This window comes from Bidens hawaiensis, unplaced genomic scaffold (assembly GCF_021521415.1).
Source record: "Bidens hawaiensis isolate Kalapana, Puna unplaced genomic scaffold, B.hawaiensis_p1.1 tig00059891_1, whole genome shotgun sequence".
NCBI classification, from domain to species: domain Eukaryota; kingdom Viridiplantae; phylum Streptophyta; class Magnoliopsida; order Asterales; family Asteraceae; genus Bidens; species Bidens hawaiensis.
The window spans coordinates 3,359-31,146 of NW_027500782.1; the positions used below are offsets into that span (position 1 = coordinate 3,359).

At 39.3% G+C, this 27,788-nt stretch overlaps 2 pseudogenes; both read right to left on the bottom strand.

The window, feature by feature from the left end:
• Positions 1-12,555: 12,555 nt before the first annotated feature.
• LOC143602816 (vacuolar protein sorting-associated protein 26A-like) lies at positions 12,556-14,481 on the bottom strand (annotated as a pseudogene).
• A 1,511-nt stretch (positions 14,482-15,992) lies between these two features.
• On the bottom strand, positions 15,993-17,151 carry LOC143602817 (putative long-chain-alcohol O-fatty-acyltransferase 5 pseudogene; annotated as a pseudogene).
• Between the last annotated feature and the right edge of the window lie 10,637 nt (positions 17,152-27,788).

The following is a 27,788-nucleotide window of genomic DNA, read 5'->3' on the forward strand; positions in this document are numbered from 1 at the left end:
AGAAGGTTACGTACCTACCCGCAGCAAAGAAATGTCCTTCACGCAGAAAGCTATGCGCACAAAGCTATACGCGCAAAACACTTAGCCTAATCTCCAGATATAAGGGGATTATTCCCGCCCAAAAAGGCAACAGTTGCGTGTTTCAGAGATTTCTACTTTTTAACTGTACACTGACAAAAGCACCTGAAAAAAAGCATACTGTAACATGAAAAGTCAACTGTCAGCCACCCTACTCTCACCAACCACAGACCTGCATGTCCTGTCCAAATCAAATCAGAATCTTTTATCCACTCCTCCACTATTAAATAAATAATAATAATTTCCATACTTTATCATCATTACACCTAGATATGAAAAGATTACAACCCCCTAAAGCAAGGGATTGTGTTCCCTAAATCTTGCCTATAAATATGTAACCCAAATTATCACCTAAACAAACTTCAACTTCTCTCTTAAACTGCAAATTGCACTAATCATCGTCCAAGCATCCGTTTGATTTTCAATTCCATTCCTGTTACTAGGTAAGCCGAGATTATAACCCTGAGATCTACTTTCCAACCCTTTATATTCTCCTATTTCTTGATCTTAATATATATACTTGTTATTTAATCGTATTCTAGACCTTCAATTCCGAGGCCAACACCAAGAAAACCCGAATCTCGATTAATCCCTTAACAAGAACCACAGGTGAGTCTCACAGCCCCTATTTTCACTGTTTTCACTATTTTTAAACTGTTTTCGGGGCGAGGGACACGTACTGAAATAATGTTTTATCATGGTATACTTACAAGCTATGCAAGCGATTATGTGTTTAAATTATGTTTCATGATGAGCAATGCAAGCGATTATGTGTTTAAATTATGTTTCATGATGAGCAATGCAAGCGGTTATCTATGGTTTTCGATGTTAGTGCACCAGATTCGAGTAAGTGATCACTTTACCATTGGAACTCTAAGGGTAGGGACTGCTGGTTTGATCCGCCCACTCGTAGGGGTCGCACCTCTTACACAGACGAGTGCCTAGCATGTCAAGGGGCAGTACTATGGGATTGAGCCCGCTCGTAGAGGTCGCTCCTCTTACGCAGACGAGCGCCTTGTTTTCCGGCACAACGTCCGCGCGTAACCCGCGGGACGGTATTATTCGCTCATAGTGGCAGCACCACTTACACAGACGAGCACGGTTCCCAGAAATGTCCGCGCGTAACCCGCGGGACGGTATTATTCGCTCGTAGTGGCAGCGCCACTTACACAGACGAGCACGGTTCTCAGAAACGTCCGCGCGTAACCCGCGGGACGGTATTATTCGCTCGTAGTGGCAGCGCCACTTACACAGACGAGCACGGTTCTCAGAAATGTTCGCGCGTAACCCGCGGGACGGATTTGTCAAAGTAAACGTTATCAGAACTATGTCTTACTAAGCATGTGTTTCAATGATGCTATCAGAATTATGTTTTAGAATGATTTTTATCAAGACTATGATGCAATACGATTTATCAAGTTACTAAAACTTGTGAACTCACTCAGTTTATACTGATTCAAATGTTTTACGTGTCTTTCAGGAGATAACTAGGTAGCGCATGGAGTCACACTTAGAGCACCTCACGCTGAACATCTGAAACTAGCTTTTTGGAAGATTTTAGTTCTATCCCTTCGATGCGCGCGGTTGTTCCCGCCACGCAAAGGGGATATGGCGTGGAAATCTTCAACAGTTTTTATACTTGGATGTTTTTATGTAATCTTTAAACAATGTAATGTATTTGTATTAAACATTTCATGCGCAATGAAAATCTTACTTTGAATGTTTGCAATGGCCCGTGCTTAATTATCAATCCCCACTCGCGCGCGCCCGGCTGTTTCCGCCGTTCAGGGCCGGGTGTGACACTAAGGCCCCGGAACACGAGTGATTAACTGAAAGCCGGTAGAGTGTGAATAGTGCTATTGGTCTGACAAACCCAACTGGTCCGGCTTGGATTTGCTGATGTTTCCTAGCCAGTTGCACATGTCTATTTTGGGTGTTATATATATTTTGCTATGTAATGTTAGACATAGCGGTTTGGGGCAGTTCCGTGGACGGGGGATATGTCACGGGTCCGTGGGCGGGGGATATGCCACAGGGATTGTGTGTGATAGTCAGAGGTTTCACTTGTGGGCTCAGCATAATTACATCGATATTATTATATTATGATATGGATTTATCATGGTTTACTAAAATTGTGAAACTCACCAACTATTCGTAGTTGACCCGTTTTCTCACATGCTTTTCAGGTACAACTAAGATAAAGTGATTGATTACGTGCTAAGTGCTTGATGTGTGTAAGGTTTGCGTGCTGGACGTTAGGGTACATTATAACAGATAGAATTATGAACCGTATTGTATGATTTGTGTATCACCTAGACGGTAATGAAAGACGAGATATTGTAATTTTGAAGTATATTAATGCATTCGGTTTTCTTTATAAACAATGTGGTTGATATCAGAGGTGTCTGTCGCATCCCGTTTACGTTTCCGCTGCGGTTACGGGGTGTTACAGAACTTGGTATCAGAGCCATTGGTTATAAAAGAATTAGGATGTCTTTAAAAGATACCTAAAATATAACCAGTAGCTCAAGTATTATAGGATCTGAATATCAACTAATAATTTATAGTGATGAGGTCTGGATGAACTTGGATGGACAAGTGAGTTATTATGGTCTGGAACATAATAACAGACTTGTCCGCACGAGGGAATTCAGGGGAATTCATGGGGTACATTAATAGGTAAAAATGGCAACATATGTGTAAAGTATATAGTATTATTTATACGTGCTAATGTGTATATATATATGTACATATCTTGTGGGTACATGTATTGAGAAATGGGACCCGGATAAGGAACCTGGGAAGGAAATAATAAAAAGTACCGAGGATGCCGAAATTTCAAGAGCATCGGTTGATGATAAGTCTGACTTATCGGGCCATAGTTATGATAGTACCAAGTTAGATCTCCCGTTTGACATTAACCAGGAATATCTAGTAACCGTCACTCCCAACCAAAATTGATGAATCCCCTACCCTACCAACACCGGTACTGTATATCCTAATAACCCCAGATGTTCACCCGAACCGTCGACCCTCACGTACGGACGGATCCGTACCTGAACCCATTCTTATTCCATTAAGGTAAATAAATAAATAAAATAATAATAATAATAAATTTGATAATAAATCAGTAGATAAAAATAATATATAGAAATATATATATGTATTTCTCACTCTCAAACATATGAGTCATACCACCTCCAAATCGAGAATTATCGATTTCAACGAACCTAGAACGCCTGAGGACATTGACTGAGCAAGTGATAGAATTTCCCATAATAGTAATTAATAATATTTGAAGGCAACACATGTTGCGCAATTACCTTGAACCTTGCAACTCCCTATGTTATCCTTACATCCGTTAGATGTTTACACCCATGCATGTTCGAATAGAATGATTACCTATACACAAAGAAGTGTTGGAATCATTATAGCATAGTTGGTTGTTCGTTCTTAGGTGGCATACTGTGTATGCCGGATATACGAATAAACACGGATATTATAACTCCGTGGTATGTAATCGTTTGGTGCTCACGGTGAGCATGTATCGGTTATGCTGACATGCAGAAGGATATTGAAATCATGAATATTAAACATTGATTTTTGTTGAGAAAGACCTATATGTCAGGTGGTGACAAGGGTTATGAACCATATTTAGACGTTATGCGACGTCAGGTTAAGTCTATATGTTATTATATTTGTGGGACATATATACTAGATGCCGGTATGTGTAATATATATGATAATATTTGGTGTGTATGTGTACCTGTTGGTACGATTGAGCTGGTAACGAGTTATATGGTGAGATTAGTATTGATTACTGCGTACGGGATGAGTACGGCAGAATGACATAAAAGGAGTAACTCCAATGATGGAGCTTGATATGATTCATTTGATTGCTCAAAGATAGCAGATGATGATACCGAATGTTGTATCACAGATCACTGCTAGTGTTGATGCAAATGTGATCGCAGACTTATAGATCGAGCAATCACATGATTATGAATATTTCAATTCTTAGTGTTATTACTAAGAGTGATAATGTCCCACCGGATACTATTGTGACTACAAGTATTAGTTATAAACTAAACATGAATAGTAGTCGTAATGAATTAGATCCGGTATGAAGGATATGTTGTTGTTTGTGGTAAGGAAATCATTAATAGTTACCGATGGTAAAGGGAGGAATAGATTGGCGAGTGGATAGAAAAGATCGAAATGGTTAAGGATATTGGTAAGAGTCTAGAACATTGTGTAGTGAAATACGCTACAGATATGTTGGTAGATTATGTTGTATCGTGAGGGAACACGATGGTACAAAATTATAGTTAGAAAATTATTACTCAGATGATATGGTCGGAATTTAAAATTCTTGGGCTAGAATTCTTTTATTCAAGTAATTAAGTTCAGAGATTGGAAACTGAGCTATAGAAGGTAGAAATATTGTGTGCTGATCACTCAGAACGCGCTAATTGTTTGAAGGAATTGCCATGTCTGGTAACATGGCTAATTACTCCTGAAACTAAGCGAAGTGAGCGCTATATTGGGGACTGACTCCATTGATAAGGAGTATAGTCAATCATGTAAGATATACAACCTTTGGAAGGGTTGTGTCACAAGCCGGCAATGATATATTTGACTCTATGGGAAGCGGACTGGAAGGACGTTAGGTGAGACGTCGAGTGTTAAAGAAAAGAAATGATAAAGGTATAGGGCAAAATGGGCTTTTGAATAAGTAGGTATGTCCTACAACCCAGAATTATACTAAGACTAGTTCTGGTGTGAAAACATGAACCGCATGAAGGGTCCTTCCCTAAATGTGGGAAATATGGTTATCGGTAGGAAGAAGAATGTCGAGTGATAGTAGGCCACAGGTGTGGTAAAGATGGACGTAATGCCCCAATTGTAGAACCAATTGAAGCCATGTGAACCGGCAACCCCAACCCATTCGTGTACAACCACTCCGAACCCAACAACTTCAATAACAATCCATCCAAAGAAACCAAATTATACCAAACGGTTGTACTTGCTATGAATGTGGCAGTACAGAACGTTTCGAGAGAAATTGCCCAAAGTTGAACTAAGGTGTCGTTGGAAGACGAACCTCATGGCAAGCATCAACCTCTGATCAAGCAAGGAGCCGTGCTGTTGTGAGTAATTCGAATAAAGCACGTCATGATCCAAAGGTGGTGTTAAGTATGTTGTAGTTTTAAATCAATAGGCTTCAGTGATATTTTTACGGTCGTCGATAAAAGTTGGTTCCTGTTAACCTCCTATCATTTGGAAAGATACCGATTAGTGAAACTACAGAACCCTATACTGTATAATCGCTAACGGTAAACCCCTAATGGTTAACAAAATTGTTCGGAATTGCCCTATTATTCTGAACGATTAACCTTTCCTTATTGACCTACGACCAGTAAAAATAAGAAGTTTTGACGTAACAGCTAACATGGATTGGCTAATTCAACATGAAGCTGAAATCAAATATGAAAAGAAGATGATTAGAAGCTCTCCTTCGGACGATGAAGCGATTAGATACAGAGAAAAGTGTACGGTATTATGTTACCACTCTAATCTCATCTTGAGATGTTATAATATTTACGACAAGAAGACGCGGTGTATTTAACAAACGCGATTGCCAAAGTATTTAAAAGAAAACATATAGAAGATATCCCGATGGTACGCGAATGTCCACAAGTTTTCCCAGAAGAACTTCCTGGATTACCGCCAACCCGACAGGTCGAATTCAGAATCGATTTAATGCCTCAAGCTGGCCCTGTTGCTAAAGCATCTTACCGACTTGCACCAACAGAAGTGCAAGAATTATTGGATAAGGTTTTATACGACCTAGTTAGTCACCATGGGGTGCACCAGTGGTAATTGGGAAACGAAGGACGGAAGTGTCAGGATACGTATTGATTATGGAGAATTGAATAAAGTGACGAACAAGAATAGGTATTCACTTTTTCGAAGTAAATGATCTGTTTAACCAACTTCAAAGGGCGATTTATTTTTAGAAAATTGGTCTTAGATATAGTTATCACCAAATGAAAAATCCAAGAGGAGGACGTTGCAACAACAGCGTTTCGGATTCGCTACGGCCATTATAAATTCTTAGTTATGCCTTTCGGGGCTAACAAATGCGCCGGCAGCATTCATGGAACTCATGAACCAAGTCTGTAAACTTTATTTAGACAAATTTGTCATAACATTCATTGATGATATTTTGATATATTCGCAACGTAAAGAAGAGCACGAACGATGGTTAAGGAAAATTGTGGAAGTGTTAAAGCAAGAGGAGCTATACGCGAAGTTTTCGAAATGTGATTTTGAATAAAGAAGGCATAATCCCTTGGTCATGTTGTAAAGCAACAAAGATTTCACAAAGATCCAAATAAGATATAAACCATTAAAATTGTGCCAAGCGCCGAATTTAAGTCTCCCCGATGGAGACGATGGTTTTGTCGCGTATTGTGACGAATCGCGTAAAGGGTTAGGATGCGTGTTGACGCAGTATATTAAGGTTATAGCCTATGCTTCCCGACAGTTAAAAGTACACGAGTAAAATTACACTACTAAGATGGTAATTGTCTGAGTTGCTAACATTCTAAGGCCCCGGAACACGAGTGATTAACTGAAAGCCGGTAGAGTGTGAATAGTGCTATTGGTCTGACAAACCCAACTGGTCCGGCATGGATTTGCTGATGTTTCCCAGCCAGTTGCACATGTCTATTTTGGGTGTTATATATATTTTGCTATGTAATGTTAGACATAGCGGTTTGGGGCAGTTCCGTGGACAGGGGATATGTCACGGGTCCGTGGGCGGGGGATATGCCACGGGGATTGTGTGTGATAGTCAGAGGTTTCACTTGTGGGCTCAGCATAATTACATCGATATTATTATATTATGATATGGATTTATCATGGTTTACTAAAATTGTGAAACTCACCAACTTTTCCGTAGTTGACCCGTTTTCTCACATGTTTTTCAGGTACAACTAAGATAAAGTGATTGATTACGTGCTAAGTGCTTGATGTGTGTAAGGTTTGCGTGCTGGACGTTAGGGTACATTATAACAGATAGAATTATGAACCGTATTGTATGATTTGTGTATCACCTAGACGGTAATGAAAGACGAGATATTGTAATTTTGAAGTATATTAATGCATTCGGTTTTCTTTATAAACAATGTGGTTGATATCAGAGGAGTCTGTCGCATCCCGTTTACGTTTCCGCTGCTGTTACGGGGTGTTACATTCTTGGTTTTCTTGCTCCCGCTTCCTCATATGCGCTCATCAAGTCAACTTTGCTCTTTGGGAGGTGAAAGAGCGCTTGAAGCGGACAGACCGCATCGAAGATAGATTTATATATATACACGGTTACGGTTATCTCGGACTGCGTTCCGGAAAAGGTAGCCTACTTGAGAAAGAAGGGGTGGGCACTCTTGTCTTTCAACCCCACTATACTATTCATAGTTATAGGGCACTGTGTACTTACAGCCTCTACGATAAGCAAGTGATTGGGGCCGGTGCTTGGCGAACGGAACGGTTCATCAAGCCATTTTTAGCCTTCACTCCCTAAATAGGAATAGAGCTACTTTACAAATAGGGTTAATTACTTCGCACCTGACTATGATAGCCCTCTCGATACCTTATTAACTCACAAGGAATTCAACTCTATGATTGTCGGCCTCAACACGTGTTGGATCTCTCACGCACTACAAGAGAATCCTGTCATTTGCAAGAAGATGATCACAGATTTCTGGAACAATGCCTCAATCAAGCCACACGGGCAAGATGGAGTCATATCCATAGATTCCAAAATACAGAAGAAGCCAGTTAGTATCACCGAGGCGGTTGTGAGAGAGGTGTTATTGTTTGGTGATCAACCCGATTACCCGACTGATTATTCCCTTGCTACTGTCACAGAGGTTCTTACAAGAATGGGTTACGAGGGCACCTATCCTCCGGCAATCAAGAAACTGTTTCACCCATACTCGAGATTCTTGATTCACACGTTTTTCACTTGCGTGTCCGGTAGGAAAGGGGGCTCTAATGAGATTAGTCATACTCAGATGTCTGGTATCACTTCTCTGATCATGGATTGGGATTACAATTATTCCAATTTCGTTTTCAATGAAATGATGAGCAATCTGAAAGGGAAGAAGAAGGAGATGTTTCTGATGTGTCCAAGGTTCTTGCAGATGATTTTCGACTTTCACTTTACAGACCTTGTGAAATCTGTTGACACTATAGATATGAAGTCATTGGGACCCAATACCTTTCGGTTGATGAAACAAAACAGGAAAGGTGCCAAGATCGTTTGTCGGAGCCTTCATGCTCTGGTAAAATTTGGATGATTTGCTGAGACAGAAGCTGAGCCGGTCATAGCTCAGGTTGCTGATGAACACGTGGCACCAGTTTGACCACGTGTTGCAACTTACGAGATTTCTGATGATGAAGAAGATGAGACTGAATATCGTCAATCAGATACCTCTCTAAGTACTGAGACTTTAAATGCTTTGGAAGCTGTGAAAGCTTTGTTACAGTCAACTGCTCTGAAGCCTCCTCAGACTGGTGCTGAATTCAATGAAGAAGACATAGCTGAGGATCCAGCCGCAGACCTCGGTCCACGTAAACGAAGAAAGAAAGACCCGATGCCCGGCGTGCTAATTAGTGAATCTGAAACAACCACCATACCATCTACTGATGCAACAACCAGCCCTCAACAACAAACTACTCAACCTGAGACACCTGCCCCAGAAGTACAAGCTGAACAAGATACATTTGCTGCTGAGCCATCATTTCATGATTTGTTGACTAGTGATTTTGTCAGTGAATTTGATTTTGAGACAGATATTCCACACACCGACCCTACAGATATTCCCTCCGGTTCATCTGGCCCAGACACTCAGGGTCAGTCAAGCTCTAGTGCGTCAGACAAGGTTGCCCAAATTCTGGCTATGCAGGAAGCTTATCTTCGGAATAAAGGTAAAGGTGTGGTTCTTGAAGATGCTCCTGTTGATGTTCATGCATTACAACGTCGGGTTTTTGAACTTGAACAAGATTCGGTAGTCAAAGATGTTCGTATTCAAGAGTTGGAAGCAGGTAATTCTGATAAAGATTCCAAGATAAAAGAATTACAGTCCAACATGGGAGAACTAACTGCCTTGTATCTTGACCTCAAACAAAAGCTGTTCCAAAAGTTTGGAGATGAATTTAAAGGTAGTGATGATGTAGTCTCCAAAGTACCCAACGTGAGTCAAGGTGGCAGCTCTTCTGCTCGTCCTGTAGACAAGATTGATGAGTCAGAATCGCTACAATAATACATGGATGCCCCCCCCCCCCATATCCAAGGAGAAATCAGACATAATTAAGAAGAATCTACTTGAAAAGGGGAAGAAGAACTGCTAGTGATGAAGAACTCGAATCAGAATGTTGAATCATCGGATCATCCTAACAGGTTCGTTGTTACCTTTCAAAAGGGTTTCTCCGACAAATACGGTGATCGATCTGGATTTTTATTGTGGGGTTTTGATGCGGATAAGAATATGTGGTGGGTTAAGAGGAAGTCAGGAACAACTGAGTACTACAAAAAGATGAAAAAATTTGGTTCCTGGACCAAAGTAGATCTTAGTGACCAGATTAATGCTCCATTCACCAATCCAATGAATGATAAACGCGGTATAGATTTATGGAACTTTCTAAGAAGACAAGTCGACAGAGGTTTCCCTGATATGAAGACGGCTGAGTCTTTTCTGAAGAAGGCCAAAGGAGTTCAAGATCCAAAGACAGGGAAAACAATGGTCAATGTCATGTGGCCTGCCACGGACAAGGCCACTCATATTCCTGTACCAGACGAACTTCAAGATGGCACGTTGGATAACATGAGATTCTGGATGTACGATAGTTTAACTGCTACAGTTGTCATCAAGCTGGCAAAAGGAAAGGGTCAGTTAAGATTTGTTGATCCCAGAGACCTACTGAAGTTCAATGAAAGGGATATCAAGACTCTAAGTACAATCCAGATAATTGCTTATCCGATTTTTGAGATGGCTGCCAAAGAATTCACTAGCATGGTAGCTTCAATTATCGTATGCAGATTTTGGGCGGGTGCTTTGAAAGATGCTGATATAGACTACATGGAGCATGATTAAAAGACAAAGCTACAAACCAAGGGGGAGATTGTTGGGCCTAGTTTATGTGGTTTGAGCTTAGTTTGCATTTAGTTTAACTTGGTTTGGGCTTGGGTTTTTGTTAGTATGTGAGCCGAGAACATCTATGTGTTCTCGGTGGCTTTTGTTAGTTTGGGCCGGCCAGGTTGTTGGTGTCCCTATATATAGACGATATCATGTATAGGGTTAAAGTTGTTCATTTTCTATCATTGTAATCGCAGATTGTTAGTGCTTAAGCACCAGACGTGTTATCAATATACGTGTGTTTTGAAGCAACTCCGTGTTACTTTACTTTATCATATCGTGTTCGTGAATCACCGAGTATAGGTATTCCGCACCTGTACTTGTTATATTGATATCATAATTGTAGTGGTCCAGATTCGGGACTTACATATTACAAAAACGAAATTGGTTCTTAAATCAACAGACTATAAACCTAAAATACATACTTTAGGAACCAAACGTACCGATTATGTAGCTAATTAGAAGATTAATCCGATCGCCAGAGATATAGATGGTTGAATGAATATCGGAGTTTCTCTCTCTAGAAAGTAATAGAAGATGAACAAGTGTGGTGTTGGATTGTGAGATTGTTTAAATTTTTGAATGAACTAATGGTTCTGTTGGTCTGCATGTTTTTTATTAGTAACATAAAGTAGGATATCTAAAATGTCTATTTTGACCTTTTGTACCTTCATAATTTGTTTTTCAATATAAATATTATACTACTATTATTCACTCAATCTCAACCATCCATCCATCCAATAAGATCAAGGGCATATATAGAGTTTCTGGGGTTTTCACAACTGGAATGAGTTTTCATTTTAACTCTGCCATATATATATTTATATATTATGTGTTTTTCTAATTTATAATGAAGATGTATTTTATTATTGTGTCGTATTATATAATTAGTATAATTGAGAACTTTGGTGTTACAAAGTATGTTTCTTTTGCTTTGTATATGTAAATGGTTTTGTGTTTTAACATGTACTAGTAAGAGTGCTCGCGCGTTGCGGCGGATAGAAAACGAGAATTCGGTCGGTTATGGTGCAACATTGGGTGTGCAACTTTTTAAGATCTTTAGTTTGAAAAACAGAAGTTCTAAATATTTGGTTGCGATTAAAACAATATATAAGATATGGGTTTAAATGGTGTTGGGCACCTTTTAAACTAATCTTAGGGTACTGACAAAGCACTTTTTTATCAAATACATATTTACTGTAATTAAACAAAATATGAAATACAAAGGTACTAAACTATGTTGCCACTTAATTTGGCTTGCTCCATGTATTATATTCTATGAAATATTATTTGAAAAGAATACATATATACGTTGGCCATCTTGGTTTTTGATTAAAGTAAACTACACATGGTGTGTAAACATTAAAGAAAATAACTAAATCATGACAAGTCACGGTCTTATAGTTCTACTCTTTAAGTCTTTAATTGATTGTATAGTTGTACGTATGAGTACCTTTTTGGGCAACTAATTAATGTAAGTGAAGGTAAGAACTGAATATATCACCGCCGGAAAAATGTAATAGAAGGTGAAAACGTTTTAATAGGTTGCCGGCGGGGAAAGCTCATGAATATAGGGTAAGCCCGCTCTTCACGGCATGTGCATGAACTAATACCAAAATATTAAACAGGATGAACTATAATCAGTTTAACTTTATGGCTTGAAAAGCTCATGTCAATGTGGCTTTGCATGCCGTCCCTGATGTATTACAAATAAACACTAATTTTGTTATGAATTTCAAAAACAAGGTGACCACCCTTTGAACAAATCTTGTACACAACAAATGATAACAAATGTAAACAAATCAAAACTTGAGTCTTTGGATAACTTGAATATATAATTAAATAAAAAGGAAACTGCCTTCTTCCATAAAAAGATCTCAATCTCATAGTTGACATTAATTTGCTTCCAAACCACAAATAGTTGATTTAGAAATGAACGAGGGTTAATTATGAGAGAGTCTTAGGCAAATAAGTAGCTTGACTCGATTACACTCATATTCATGAATCTGAAATAACAAACCTGCTGACTATATTGATAATTTGATATGTTGTCAAGAATACCATTCTTAATAACCCAAACAAATAAAAAAATATTATATAAACTCCATAAACAATCCCTTGGCTCGGATGTATCTGACTTCAATAACATAAAAATTATTGAAAACAAGAATATTAAACATACACCTCATTTACCTGCAATTATGTTACACAACTCTGCTGACCTATGTAGCTCAAAACATATTCAGGTAGACCAGACAAGACCTAAACCCTAAACTCAGGAAGAAGTTTCAGCCGTTTGTTTGATAGTGATCTTCTGCTGCTTGAAGTACCTTTAATCTTCTTCATTTATAAGTACCGCTTCAAATAATACTTCACACTGAATTTGTGTTGATATTATGACGTGCTGGTGACAGTTTGTATGGGCTCAAGAACAGCCAGCCTGATTGTTCAGATTCACCTACAACACAGTTGCACTAAAGTTACAACAAATTGTTTAGACTTTATAATGATCAAAAACAGTAAAAAGTAATTTATTGTTTCTTTAAAAAGTTAATAACTTGCGTGCTAATTTCCTAATACAATTGCAAATGTCATAAAATAGTACAGTTGCAAATGGCGTAACATGGTAGCATATTTTTGGTAGTGGTCAATGTTGGTAATAATAATAATAAGTCATTTCAATCCGTTTTTGGTGATTTTACGTTTTTTAAACGGCATACTTTGGAAATTAAGTAGTCTATTTTGCGCTTGTGTGTTTTTTTAAACTTTTTTTGCTATAATTACCAAAGTCAGCCTTTCAAAAAACTTCTAAATAACAAAACAGCCATAAATATGTTGCTTATTTTTATACTTTGTGACATTTTCCATGAATATAACTACAAAACTTTACTTGGACCATGAAAACTCAAATTTTAGGTCAAGACGGTTTAGAAACTTGTTAAGCATTTCAATAAACATTGGATGACTGTCAACCTAGCTGGCCCGTGAGAGATAAAAACACATTCCAAATTGAGTTGTTTACAGGTATATGGGTTGAAATTGTCTAGTTCATACCTCTAACAGAAGCACCATCCATTAACTCAAACTTGGCTAGGCCGCTAGGGTTTCGGTCTCAACATGTGTGTTGGCCTAGAACCAGTGGATTCCCGTCGCTTAATCTCAAGATCCATATTCTTTAACCTGATTCTAACAAGAAGAAAATATATCTTCTCAATGATCAAATCTTTCAAAATGATACCTGTGTATATTATAATTTAGTTATACGGGTTTCTTTATGTGTTTTGAAAAGGAAGAATGCAAATGTTTTAAGTTTGATAGCTTTTTTGGCTTACTTGCTTTGTTATACTCGAAGTCAATATGAATGCAGTCTTCTATTCCAACTTCCATCTGGCAGGTTTATATGTGAGAGAATGAATACTTTAGTATGCATGATGGGCTATATATATATGATTATAAAATGTCAGAGCGATATATGTGATTTAGAAAACTATATTATTACAAAACAATAGTGTAAATTTCTGCATAAAGAAATTTAAGATGTTCAATATATTTTTAAAATACACTCCTGGTGACTTTCGGCCCATACGATACTTTCGATACGTTCGACCCATTAAAAATTTAACATAACACAGATCAACCCACACATAAGTAGTGTAATAAATATGAATATGAAAACTATATCATTACATATAGAATAAAATATTCTGAATAAAGCAACATAAGATAATGTATCTATTAAATGTATGCTTTGGGTGACTTTTGGCATGTAGAACCTATCTGACCGGTTCTACCTCCTCAGATTAAACATAACCAAATCGACTATTCAACCCATTCATGGTGATTACTAAATTGCCACCTCTAGAGTAGACAAAGAATACCTTTACAGAAAAGACTATGGCAGATTACTAACCTTGATGCTGTTATTGATTGATAGAGGTGGGCTATAGTCACAAATCTGCATAAAGAAAACACATGATAATATACTTCAATCAATAGAATATTATTCATAATGTAGCAATGAATTATTTAGTGGGATGGGGTGGTGGGGGTGAGGATAGGGATTCTCACCACGAAATATTGGTATTGTGTTATGCTGCCATCATAGCCCCAGACTGATTGTTATATGCTAACAACAGAACATTAGTATGAACCGCCATTTCGTCGAACATGTTGCAGGCAATAACATGTAACAGTATTTCATGTTGAAATTGGTTTGGTTTTGATGGATCGGAGATTGAAGAAAGCTCATTCCCTGATAATCAGTGAAGATTAAACCTCGGAATGATGATTGATTAAGTTGTTCGATCGAAATTGTTGCAGTTGTTGAAGGGCAATTGAAATGAACGTCACATAGATGAAACTAGATGAGTGAACCCAAATATTAGTGCAAAATTGATACAACAATAATCACATAATTGAATCAAATACCTGAATTTGCGAATACTAAACCCTAACTTTGAATCCGAATGATGAAGATTAAGCTTGGAATCGAGACAAAAACCCTAAAACGAACTCAATTATGGAGAGGGGGGGGGAGCGGATGGGGCAATTGCTTCATTTCGATTATCATCAGGATTCATGAGGTAAGTGACCTAATCATTGAAGACGAAACTGACGAAATTAATTTAAGGAAGCAGAATGGTCACCGGAGCAATAAAACCACCACCTGAGCATTTACTTTAGCGGCGTCTTCCTATTTAATTTTAACGACGTCTTGAAATAGCAAAATTACTATTATGTCCATCTAAAATGCTTTTTAGGTAATATAAATATAGATATTTTTATTTTATCAATTGTGTTATATATGCTTTAAATGTGCAAACACTCATTAATTTTTTTTCAAATGTGTTATTTATGTTTTTGGTTGTTTTTTTAAAGTGTACATGTTATAATTTTTGTTATTAGTTTTTTCAAGTGTGTTATTTATGTTTATGTATACGTGAGAATGGTTGATTTTTAACATTAACTTTTGTATGGGCCGGATGGTTGTGTTGTTGAATGAAAACAACGAATTCGCATAGAATCGCTGCTTTTTATTTTAGTTTTTCGTACCATAACGAACTTAACAAAAATCGATAGCATGCCAATTTTGCTGTTGTTTTAATCCTGGTACCATAATGAATGTGACGGAGACCGGCCAAATTTGCATGGACTCGTTACCTCAACTTCTGGTATCGACAACGCATGGGTTTTATAAACGCTCGAGTTTCACTGACCAACTTCAATCCATTGGTCCACCTCCGTTTTTATATATTGTTTTGTTTTCTTTTTTGTTTCAGTTCCGATACCATAACACACATAACCAAAACTGACAGGTTCGCGTCGACTTACCACCTACTTTGGTTTTACCACCATCCGGGTTTTACCAACCTATCCTGACGCAACGCGCCGAGTAAAACACTCGTTTTTTATTATTTAATGTAACTTACTCGACTCAAACCAGCAAATCAACCTAAAAAACATTAAACCCACTGAAAACCATTCATGAATCCATCACTCACCAACTTAAAATTATTTTAAAATATTTTGTTATAATGTATAATGCATAGTAATATATACACGCTATGGAGGTGTTAAAAATGTATTGATTATTCATTTTTCTAATAGTAAAAGAATTGTGTAGTAAAGTATTGATCAATATAGTTATTTTATCAAACTTATTTATAACTTAATTATATATATAAAAAATAACAAACTACATTATTTTCTCCCAAGCTTATTAACACGTAACAACAAAACATACAAGTTTTAAAACCCTACATGCACAAAGTCTCACAATCCAAACATAGTTTTCACATAATCCCCAAAGACTTTAAACTCCTCCAACATTTTCACATCAGCCGCACTCTCAATCAACGGTGGAAAGAACAACCAAAAGCTCGTCACCACCACAAACCCCACCGTCAACAACCGCGACACAACCACCGGAAGCTCCACTTTCTCCGCCAACGCTCTCTTCACCAACAATTCAACCACCAAACAAACACCATGAAAAACAAAAAACGACGTCATTTCCCACGTAGGACTAACACGAGCCACATAATAAAACAGCAACTCGTGCATCAAACCCGACACCAAAAAAGTTGACAAAACCGCAACTGCAAAATCCCATTTCTTACCGGAAAACATCAATTTCACGGGTTTGTATACCGTGTAACGCAGGATATTCGTTACCATGAGGTTCCATCTCCTTCCCCAAAAGTCTTGTAACGAGGTCGCGAGGTACGGCTCATCCGAGGGTGGATCAAGTTCCACGCCAACAACCATCCAAACCACCGCACTCGAAACAAAGACAATAAGATCTATCAATATAAATACTAGGAAACAATAAATAACCAATACGACATTTGTATTCAAGTGGTGTTTGTGTTTCTCAATTAAACCGATAAGTAAAGGGAAAGCCAACAATTCTATGAATACACGTATCCGAGGTAGTGTCTTGATATTGTGAACCTTGAAGGAATGATTTGATTTGATTTTGGCAGGAAGGGAGGCGATGGCGATGAATTGGGACAATGATTTTGGAGGGTGAAGCGGGGGGTGATCGAAGGCGAAGAGGAGGATTTTGAAGTTGGCGAGCCATGTTAAGGAGAAGGCGGTGACCGCGGTGGCTAAAACGGAAGAGAGGTGGAGGGGGAGGGTGGTGAAGAGGTAGAAGACGGGAGTGAGGGAGATGAGTTTGAAAGTGGGCGTGGGTAGGTGTGGAGGGATGTAGTATGAGTAAGTGAGAGATACAATAATGGTGGAAAAGAAGAATATGAGATTGGTAGCCATTGTTGGCCACATGAAGAGGAAGTAATGGAAGCCGTACGATGGAGATCTAGATCATGGGGTGTGTTGTTATTAAAGGAAAGTTTTGAACAAGTGGTGAGCAATTAGTTTTATCAATAACATTGATGTCACTCATAATTGAGAAAAAAATAAAATAGTTAATTGATTAGGTGGTTTGTCTAAAATAGATAATGGTAGACAAGAAGAAGATGAGACTGGTACTGGGTTTGGGTGCGGCCATTATTGGCCACATGAAGATGAGATTGGAAATCTAGATGGTGTTAGTTATATTATCAAAGGAAAGTTTTGAACATGTGTCACAAGTTAAAAAGTTTATATCACGTGCAATTAGATTTATCATTAAATGATGAGGTGATCATATATTTTCACAAACGAAACTAAGGCCACCCGTAGTGGACGTTAAGTTAGGACGAAGTTGGGCGAAAATGGGCGAGCACCCCCCCCCCCCTCCACCCCGGCGAAATGTGGGGCGATAAGGGAGGGGGGCGCAATGTTTTTTGTCGCCGGCTGAGTTTGTGAAAATAATAATTAAATATTAAACTGAGCGTTGAGCGATAACTTGTTTAAAAAAAAGTTAATTAAAAAACTTAATATAAATGCCAACCTATTCAACTATTTTCACCATATCATACACGAACTCAAATATAAATACCATTTTCACCATTTCATACTTCTTCACATTTTCATTTCATACTATCTCAAAATGGATTCCCCGGATTCCCCGAACTCTTTCGACATTTGGGATCAAGTAATTAAGGAGAGTTAGAGAATTTGTCAAATTCAACAACGAGTGTTGGAGGAGACAGAAAAGGTCATCAGCGCAATGCGGGCCGTCACCAATAAGATAGTGTCTGGCTCTACTAGCTCTTCGTCGCCACGTAGGCGATCGTATATCCTTCGGGATCGTAACGAAGCGAACAATCGTTTGATGAAGGACTACTTGAACGACACACCTACATTTAACGACGCTACGTCTCAACGCCGTTTCCGGATGTCTAAGAGTTTATTTTTGTGCATCGTGGGAGAATTGGAGCGAGAGTATACGTGATTTCAACAAAAACCCGACGCAAGAGGATATTTAGTATTCACCGCCATCAAAAAGTGTATTTCGGCGCTACGCATACTCGCATACGGCAACACGACCGACACAACGACAAGTATTTAAAGATGGCTGAGAAAACGACGCGAGACTCGTTGGAGAATTTTTGCATCGGTAAAATTTAAATTTTTTATATTAATTATTGTCTTTAATATAAATATTTTTTAGTAATTTATTTGTATAGGAATAATACAATTATACGTTGGTCGTCATCTGGGGATTCCAACTTCAAACGACCTAACTCGCATATACGATGTACACGAAAGCAAACATTCTTTTCCCGACATGATCGGGAGTATAGATTGCATGCATTGGGAGTGGGGCAACTGTCCAACTGCATGGGGAGGTCAATACACTCGTGGTGACCATGGAGTGCCAACGGTTAGTTTTCAAGCCATTTGTTCACATGACCTCTGGATTTGGTAGGCCTACTTCGGCTCCATCGGGTCCAACAACGCCATAAACATTCTCAACGCGTTCCCCATGCTAGAGTATTACATCAGCCGTAGCATACCTGTAAAGCCCCGATCCCGGTGCCCTACTTTCACGATGGATTTACTCATAAACACAGTTCTAAATATCAGAGTTAATTTAAACTTTCGTGGAATAATATAATCAACGTAAACCATTTTACAAAATTCATAAGTTGCCTTTTTAAAACATAACATAAAATATCATCAAAACATCATGACAAGTTTTCAGATACCAGTGTCTTCAAATCCTGCCATGTGTCCCCCTCAAGCCAGCTGCCTCAGTTTATTTACCTGCGTGCATACTAAATGGCATCTACGCTGAGTGAGTTCTAGTTAATCAGACAACATACATTCATACATTCACTTACTTACATACATACGTATCTGAAGATACATATTACATACTTAGCATGTTACCTTTCTTTCGTTTATACACATATATATACTTTATTTCTTTCATACATTCTCTCATATCATCATACTTTCATACTTTCATAACACAAACATAACTATCTTTACCATCTCAGATATTTGTAGGGTCTGGTCTCTTTCTTCTCTATCTCAGATATTATTCGGGTCTGGTCCATTTCTTCTCTATCTCAGACATTATTAGGGTCTGGTCCATTTCTTCCCTATCTCATATATTATTAGGGTCTGGTCCCTTCTATCTCAGATATTAGTAGGGTCTGGTCCCTTATTTCCTTCCAACCATACATACACATCTTTACACATACATTTAACTATATAATTCATACATACTCATAATCATTCATTTATCATTCATACATATGTCATCACTCACATTTCCTGGTGATGCGCGCAATATCCGAAGATCGTTCACGCACCGACAAGCATTCATTCATAACATTCATACATATTATCACATCATTCATTATAGCATACACTTACCATTTGAGGTAAGTGTATTAACGTTTACATTGAGTATGCACACAGCCTATAAAACATAACAAGAAAATAGGGCAAGAAACTCACCTGAATGCGGTTACGTTCATCGTTAATGGCTATTCCTTTCTTTAGCTGTGCACGCCTAAACTATATAACAATTACTCGTATCAATTAACCATCACTACCCATATCGTGTTCCTAGTTTAATTATGATCTTCAACGAACAGGGGTCCGGGGGCAGCGCCCCTGGCAGCCCATAGCGGGGTCCAAGGGGCAGAGCCCCTGGCTGGGATTAAGTTGTTTTTATTAAAATTTCCATCAGAAAAATGTTTTATTTTTAACTCATTAACCATTTAAGGTATCTTTCATCAATTAATAAAGCTCAATGGCTTCTATGTAATTAAACCAGTTATTCTAAGTCAAGGACCATTTTGTCATTCCTTCAATCTTAATTCGTTATCCAGTTCATTAACGAAGGAGGCTCCTTCGTTATTTCTTAACGAATGGACCCCTATAACGAATTGGTCTTTATAACAAACTGGTCTCGAACTGGCCTTTATAACGAACTGGCCTTTTATAACGAATGAACCTTCTAACGAATGAGGGTTCATTCGTTATCTCTCCGTAGTGAAGGACATAACGAATTGCTTAACGAATGAAGCTCATTCGTTATTCTTTCTTAACGAATGGGCATAACGAATTGCTGTTAATTCGTTATTCTTCGGTTAACGAATTAAGGTTAGGTCAGAGAATGTCAGAATATACTCTGACATTCTCTTTAACCTCGTACGCCGTTTTCCGGCGCCGCCTTTTCCAGCACCGACATAGCCGGGAAAACCGGGATCTCGCTGGAAAAGAAAGATCTCACTCGTTTTTCACCGTTTTTTCGTCCCGTTCGATCCATATCTGAGCTAGGTTGATCCCTAAGCTCGTCTTTTGATTGGTTTATAACCTAATTCCATCCGGATCCCGTGACTTTAACGGTTTGAGGGTGTCGGTTCATCGTTTCACGACTAGATTTAGCGGGTTTTGATCCATATAATATCATAACGTTATTACCTCGGATCGATACTCGGGTTCTCTTGGTTATTTCGGCTATAGAGAAGGGAAAGAGAGAGAGATAGAGAGAGAGAGCTTAAGTGTGTGTTTTTGATGGTGTATGGGATGAGTGGAATAGATGGTTTAATGAATAATTATTGTTTATATATTATGGGTCATGGGCTTAAGCCCATGGTTTTTTGTCCTTCCTTTTTTTATCCAAGTCCATAACCCAATATCTATTTAAACCGAGATTTAGCCCAAACGTGAGATAACGTTATAAACCTTAGCTAACATGAAAATGTTAGAAACCTTTGTCTTGAGATAATGTGAAAACGTTATAAAACCGGTGGTATGGTACGTCTACCATAAATCGTAGGATCCTCCATATAGCCGAAGACAACGAAATTGTCAGCCACTAAGCGTGTACTGGTCCCGCTGCCCCGGACTATACGTTGGATAGCGTGCGCTCCAGGCGAGAGTGTAGAAACTCTAATTTATAAGAAACGTAAAAACCTTTAAACCTTGGAGGGAATGACCATCGGGGTCATACCCAATCGTGGGCAAGGCCAAGGAAAATAGCGATGTACCTTGAATGTAAAGGAGAGGTGGCCAACCTCTTAGACATTGAACCTCTTATTGAAACCTGCATTGTTACTTAAAAACTTGGAAAAGACAAACGTTAAAAATATATTATCCTTAAATTAATATAATCTGAAAAAGATAAGTGTTTAGATAGATATTACCGATTTTGGGATCCTTGATCCTCTAAGGATAATAGATTCTCAAAGGATAATTGATCCTGATCAGAAAAGGTATTTCTTGAGGTGGATAGCATTCCAAGCTCTTGGTAACCTGTTGCCTTCCATAGTGAGCAAATGATATGCCCCCTTTCCTGCCTCCGACTCGATCAGATAAGGACCTTCCCATTTGGGTGCTAACTTCCCATCAACTGTATTGGTTGTGTTTTGGAAAGGCTTTTCTTAAAACTAAATCTCCTTCTGTAAATCTTCTGATCCTGATATTCTTGTTGTATGCCCCAGCTACCCTTTGTTGATAAGCTGTCATTCTGATTTTGGCTAAGTCTCTGAGTTCTTCCACAGTATCCAAGTCTTCGAGAAGGATTTCTCTATTGGCCCTTAGGATCACGGATGCTTGTCCTAGCTGTTGGAACCACCATTTCTGTAGGGATAACTGCTTCTGACCCAAACACTAATGAGAAAAGTGTTTGGCCTGTTGCATTTTTTGGTGTCGTCCTGTCGGCCCAAAGTACATATGGTAGCTCTTCGGCCCATTTTTCTTTCTTGGATCCTAGCTTCTTTTTCAAGTTGTTGATGATTATCTTGTTGCTTGACTCTGCTTGACCATTAGCTTGAGGATGCACTGGAATAGAGGTAATCATCTTGATGCCCCAACTGTCACAAAAGTTAGTGGTTCTTTTCCCGATAAACTGGGAACCATTGTCACAAACAATTTCAGAAGGGATACCAAATCTAGTTATAATATTTCGTTTAATAAAGGATATAACTTCCCTTTCTCGGACTTGCACGAATGCTTCTGCTTCAATCCATTTGGAGAAGTAGTCTGTCATGGCAAGCATAAAGACCTTTCCACCTGGAGCTTTTGGAAGCTTACCAAAAATGTCCATTCCCCACTTCATGAAAGGCCATGAAGAGGATATAGGATACATTGGTTCTGCTGGCTGGTGAAGGATGTTTGCATGCCTTTGACAAGCATCACACTTTTTTGAGTACTCCATTGCATCCTTCTTCATCGTCGGCTAGAAGTATCCAGTCCTAAGTATCCTGGAGAATAATGCTCTTCCCCCTGTGTTGTTGCCGCAATCACCTTCATGAAAGTCCTTGAGTACCTCTTGGACTTCAGGATCCTCTATGCACCTCAAGTATGGACCTGCAAGAGATTTTTCTGTATAGCATATCATCTAATAAAATATATTGTGATACCTTGAGTTTGAAAGATTTGGGATTCTTTGTGGCTGGAATTTCTCCATCTTAGATGTATTTTTTGATTAGGAGGATCCAGGATCCTTGGCTGGCTGAGGATAATGGATCCAAAAGTACAATCTGTTTGTTACTTGTTATCTCCCCAAATTCTTGTTCTCCTATTGCTGGAGAGAGTATGTGGATAATTGGGATCTTTGTATCTTCTGGAATCCTCAAGGACGAGGCTAAATTTTCTAAGGCATTCGCCCCGGCATTTTCCTCTCTTGGTACCTGAATAATACTAAACAACTCGAAGGATTTTGCTAATTCCTTCACAACTTCTAAATATTTGATCATTTTCTCACCTTTCACGGCATAAGAACCGTTAAAGTGGTTAGTTATAAGTAAAGAATCCATATAAACTTGAAGATACCTGATCCTCATGCTTTTTGCGAAAAGTAAACATGCGACGAGTGCTTCGTACTCTGCCTCATTGTTGGTGGCTTAAAATGCACATGCAACGGAGTGGGGTATTATGTCCCCTTGTGGCGATTTCAGTAGTATACCCAATCCTGTTCCTCTTATGTTGGATGCTCCATCTGTGAAGAGGATCCAAGGATCCTTGGCTTCTTCTAGTTGTTGGACTTCTAAATCAGCCTCCTTTTGCATGTCACTGCTGAAATCGGCCACAAAGTCCGCTAGTGCCTGTGATTTGATAGCTGTTCTAGGCTCATACTGAATGTCATATGCACTCAGCTTCACAGCCCACTTGGCCATCCTTCCTGACAATTCCGGTTTTCTAAGCACATTCTTAACAGGATAATTAGTTCTCAAAATAATAGTATGAGTCTCAAAATAATGTCTTAATTTAGTGGAAGCCATAATCAAAGCAAGGGTTAATTTTTCAAGGTGAGAATACCTGGCTTCTGCATCTAATAGACTTTTACTTACATAATATACCGGGTGTTATTCACCTTCATGATCCTTGACGAGGACGGCACTTATTGCATTACCTGAAACTGCTAGATACAGATATAAGGATTCTCCATCCACAGGCTTCATTAGAGCTGGAGCTGAGGATAAGTAATCCTTCAAGGCTGTAAGCACAGCCTCATGTTTTTCCGTCCACTCAAACTTCTTATTCTTTCTAAGGATGTCGAAGAAGTCTTTGCACTTCTCGGAGGATCTTGAGATGAACCTATTGAGAGCAGCTATTCTTCCTGTGAGCCTTTGGACATCCTTGGCGTTTGCAGGCGACTTTAGGTTGATGATGGCTTCAATCTGCTCTGGGCTTGCTTCAATTCCTCTTTTAGTCACCATATATCCTAGGAACTTTCCAGCCTTAACACCAAAGTGGCATTTTAACGGATTCAATTTCATATTGTACTGGTCAAGGATATTGAAAGCTTCTTCGAGATCCCTGAGGTGATCCTCGGCCTTCTTTGATTTCACCACCATGTCATCTATATAGACTTCCATGGTTTTTCCTAACTGATCCTTGAACATCATGTTGACCAATCTTTGATATGTTGCCCCTGCATTTCTTAGTCCAAATGGCATAGCAATATAACAATATATGCCGGTAGGAGTCATGAATGCGGTATCCTCTTGATCAGATGGTTCCATCTGAATTTGTTGAAATCCAGATGAAGCATCCATAAAGGTAAGCATTTCATGTCCTGCCGTTGCATCCACCATGGAGTCTATATGTGGTAACGGGAAAGGATCCTTGGGACATGCTTTGTTTAAATCTGTAAAATCAACGCATACCCTCCACTTTCCATTCTTTTTTGAAACTACAACCAAATTAGCTAACCATCGAGGATACTTAACATCTCTGTTCATACCGACCTTAAGAAGTTTTTCAACTTCTTCTTGTATGATCGCGTTCCTCTCAGGAGCGAATTTCTTTTGCTTTTGATGGACGGGTTTATAGAATGATCAAGGCCCAATTTATGAGTAATTACCTCCTTAGAAATACCTGTCATGTCTGAATGTCTGAAGGCAAACGTGGATTTTCGTCGCTTTAGGAAGGATATTATATCCTCCTCTATCTCGTCAGGGATACAGGATCCTAGGAACACCTTCATGTCTGGATCTTCAGGATCTAAAGATACTTCTTTTAGGTCCTGCTCTCGAGCTTCCAGTACATTCCTAGGATTTTGCTGTAATTGCTATGTTATCGTCTGTTTAGCTGTCGGCTTCATGGATGAAGAATAATAATTATTGGCTTCCACTTGGTCACCATCTATCCTTACTACTCCCCAAGGAGTTGGTAGTTTGATGCATTGGTGGTAGGTTGAGGCCACCGCCTTCATCCAATGGAGCTAGGGCCTACCTAAAATAACATTGCAACAAGAAAAGTTATCAATTACACAGAATTTTTTATATGAATTTAACCCTTCAATATAAATTGGAAGGTTGATGTCCCCCAATGTCTTCTTGGTTTCTCCGCTGAAACCGACTAGCACTGATGTTCTAGGGACGATCTCGGAATCTGGAATGTTCATCTTCTTAAGGACATCATGTTGGATGATGTTGACCGAGCTTCCACCGTCCACTAGGATCCTGCGTACATAGTGGTTAGCAATAAATAAAGTAATAATTAAACCATCATGGTGAGGATCCTGGATGTTTAGTTTGTCTTCCTCATCGAATAAGATCCTTTTGTCTGTCGTTAAATTGGTGGATACTATTGGTCGGTCTCCGTTGTCCAACTTGATCTCTTTGGCGAGCCTTTTTGCTGCTGAGAAGGAAGTTCCATATATGTCGGATCCTCCAGAGATGAAATTGACCATTCGTACATCCAGTTCATCCTTGTGAGGATCCTGGATGCTCGAATCGAATAATATCCTTTCATCAGTTATTCGAGTAGTGGGGATGAGTGGCCTTCTTTCATCGTCCAACTTGAATTCTTCTTTATGATAAGATGTTTGAAATATGTCATAGTCTCTGGAGACGAAGTTGATCACGTGAGCATCCGATGGTGGTGGCGTTGCTTTTTGTGGAAGATCTTCAGGATCCCGGATTTTGGATTTCTTCCTTCCCAAGAGTTCTTTGAAGTAGCCCTTGCTTAGGAGGTATCCAATTTCCCTCCTTAAGCCAATGCACTCGTCTGTCATGTGACCAAAATCCTCGTGGAAAGCACACCACTTAGACTTGTCTTTGAAGGTGGTAGTCTTCTCGTTCTTTCGGGGCCACCTTGCTTTTTCCCCTAGATCCTTCATGGCACAAATTAAGCCATGGGTATCTATGGAGAAATAATACTCGGAGATGCAGGGATAGTCTTTATCATCATCTCCTTCTTCGACTGCTCGTACATTTTGATTGTTGAACTTGGTGTACGGCTTTGAGTTGTTGTTCCTGTATGAGGATCCTTTATTCTTGTCAGGGGAGTCATGTTTTGTTTGAGCCCCCAGACGATCCTGGATCCTCTTGTCGTCTTCCACTCGTATGAACCGGAGTGCCCTGTTTCTTACTTCATCTAGAGACCTGCAAGGAGTCATCACAAGATCATCATAAAAGGGGGAGCCCCTCTGAAGTCCCATCTTGAATGCTTCAACAGCAGTAGCCATGTCAAGATTAGGGATTTCTAGAGCTTCCCTGCCGAACCTCGTAACAAAATCCAAAAGGGATTCATCACTAGGTTGGATAACTCGGTATATATCACTAGTTAACTTCTCAAATTTTCTACTACAGGAAAATTGGCTGTTGAACAAGTTAACTAAATGTGAAAAAGAAGTAACAGAAAAGGGAGGAAAACTTAGCAGCCACTTTAAGGCGAATCTTGTGAGTGTGGATCCGAAGCCTTTTCACAAGCAAGCTTCCTTAAGTCTCTCCGGGATAGGGTTGATTTCCATACGCTCCCTATATTATGCAACGTGCTCTTCAGGATCGGTGGTCCCATCATAAGTCTTCATGTTGGGGGTTTGGAACCGCTTCGGGATTTCAGCATCACAGATAGGTGGAGAAAATCTGGACAACTTGTGACTTCCCTCAGGTATCTCGGGGATTGGTCGTATCACCCCGGGAACACTTGATATCATATCCTTGAGCTTCTGTAGCTCCTTGGCCATAGCTTGGTTAATACCTGCATCCTGCACGGGACCACGGTTAGCGTTGGATATAGGATCATATGGGTTACCTCTTTGCTGGGTGAAGGTAGGCATCCGGAATAAGTAGCTGGGATAAGAAGAATCTGCGATAGGAGTTGGTCCTCCAGAAGCTATGGTCTGCATGGGGATAATGTCTCCTTCATGGACCTCCGAAGACCTTTGATGTTGAAACCCTGAGAATCCTTGATCCTTGAATAAGGATCCTTGATTGTGGATGAAGGATCCTAGTGGTTGGGAGTTTAAGGATCCTTGAAGATACAATCCGGAGGATCCTGGTTGAAGGATCGATGATCCTTGCTGAAAGGTTGAGGAACCTTGAGCTGGTTGAACCATGGACTCTTGTTGGAGGATAGATGATCCTGGATGGAAAATCGAGGATCCTTGAGTATGCTGACCCACGGACCCTGGTTGAAAGATGAATGATCCTTGCTGGAAGATCGAGGATCCTTGAGTATGCTGACCCACGGACCCTGGTTGAAGGATGGATGATCCTTGTTGGAAAATCGAGGATCCTTGAGTATATTGAGCCACGGATCCTGGAGTAGAGAATTCCAGCACCCTAGGCATCAAGGGAGTCTGATCCTCCGCTGGCCTTTTTCTTTTCTTGAGATCTTCAATTTCATGTAGGATCCTCTGGTTGGTTTTGTTCTGTTGCTCCATGTATGCCTTAACTTGTGAAAACATAGCAGAAACAACATTGTTAGATTTGATCACCGAAGTGGCAGCAGTGGTTTTTGAGCTCTGGAGGACTGGAATTTGTGTCTTGTTTCCAATCGTGGTGGTCTTTGGAGCTCCCGTGATTGGCAGAGGCATCGGCGACAAAGTCCTTGATGAGAGAGGAACCGAAGATGGCATGGTTGATGAAGCAGAGGTTAATTGAGAGGCCATTGATAGTGATATGGGTATGAAAAGGTTGAAAATGATAGGAATAATCTGGATTATAGCACCAAATGCCCCACGGTGGGCGCCAAATTGTTTTGAATAAAAATCTGCTAAGGATAATGTATCCAAATCCGTAATTGTGAGGTATAGTGCTATGATGATAATATCGATTATGTAAAGATTGTAAACACAAACACGAGGATTTGTTACGAGGAAAAGCCCTTAATCTTGGTCAGATCGCCGGCACAAAAACCCCGGGT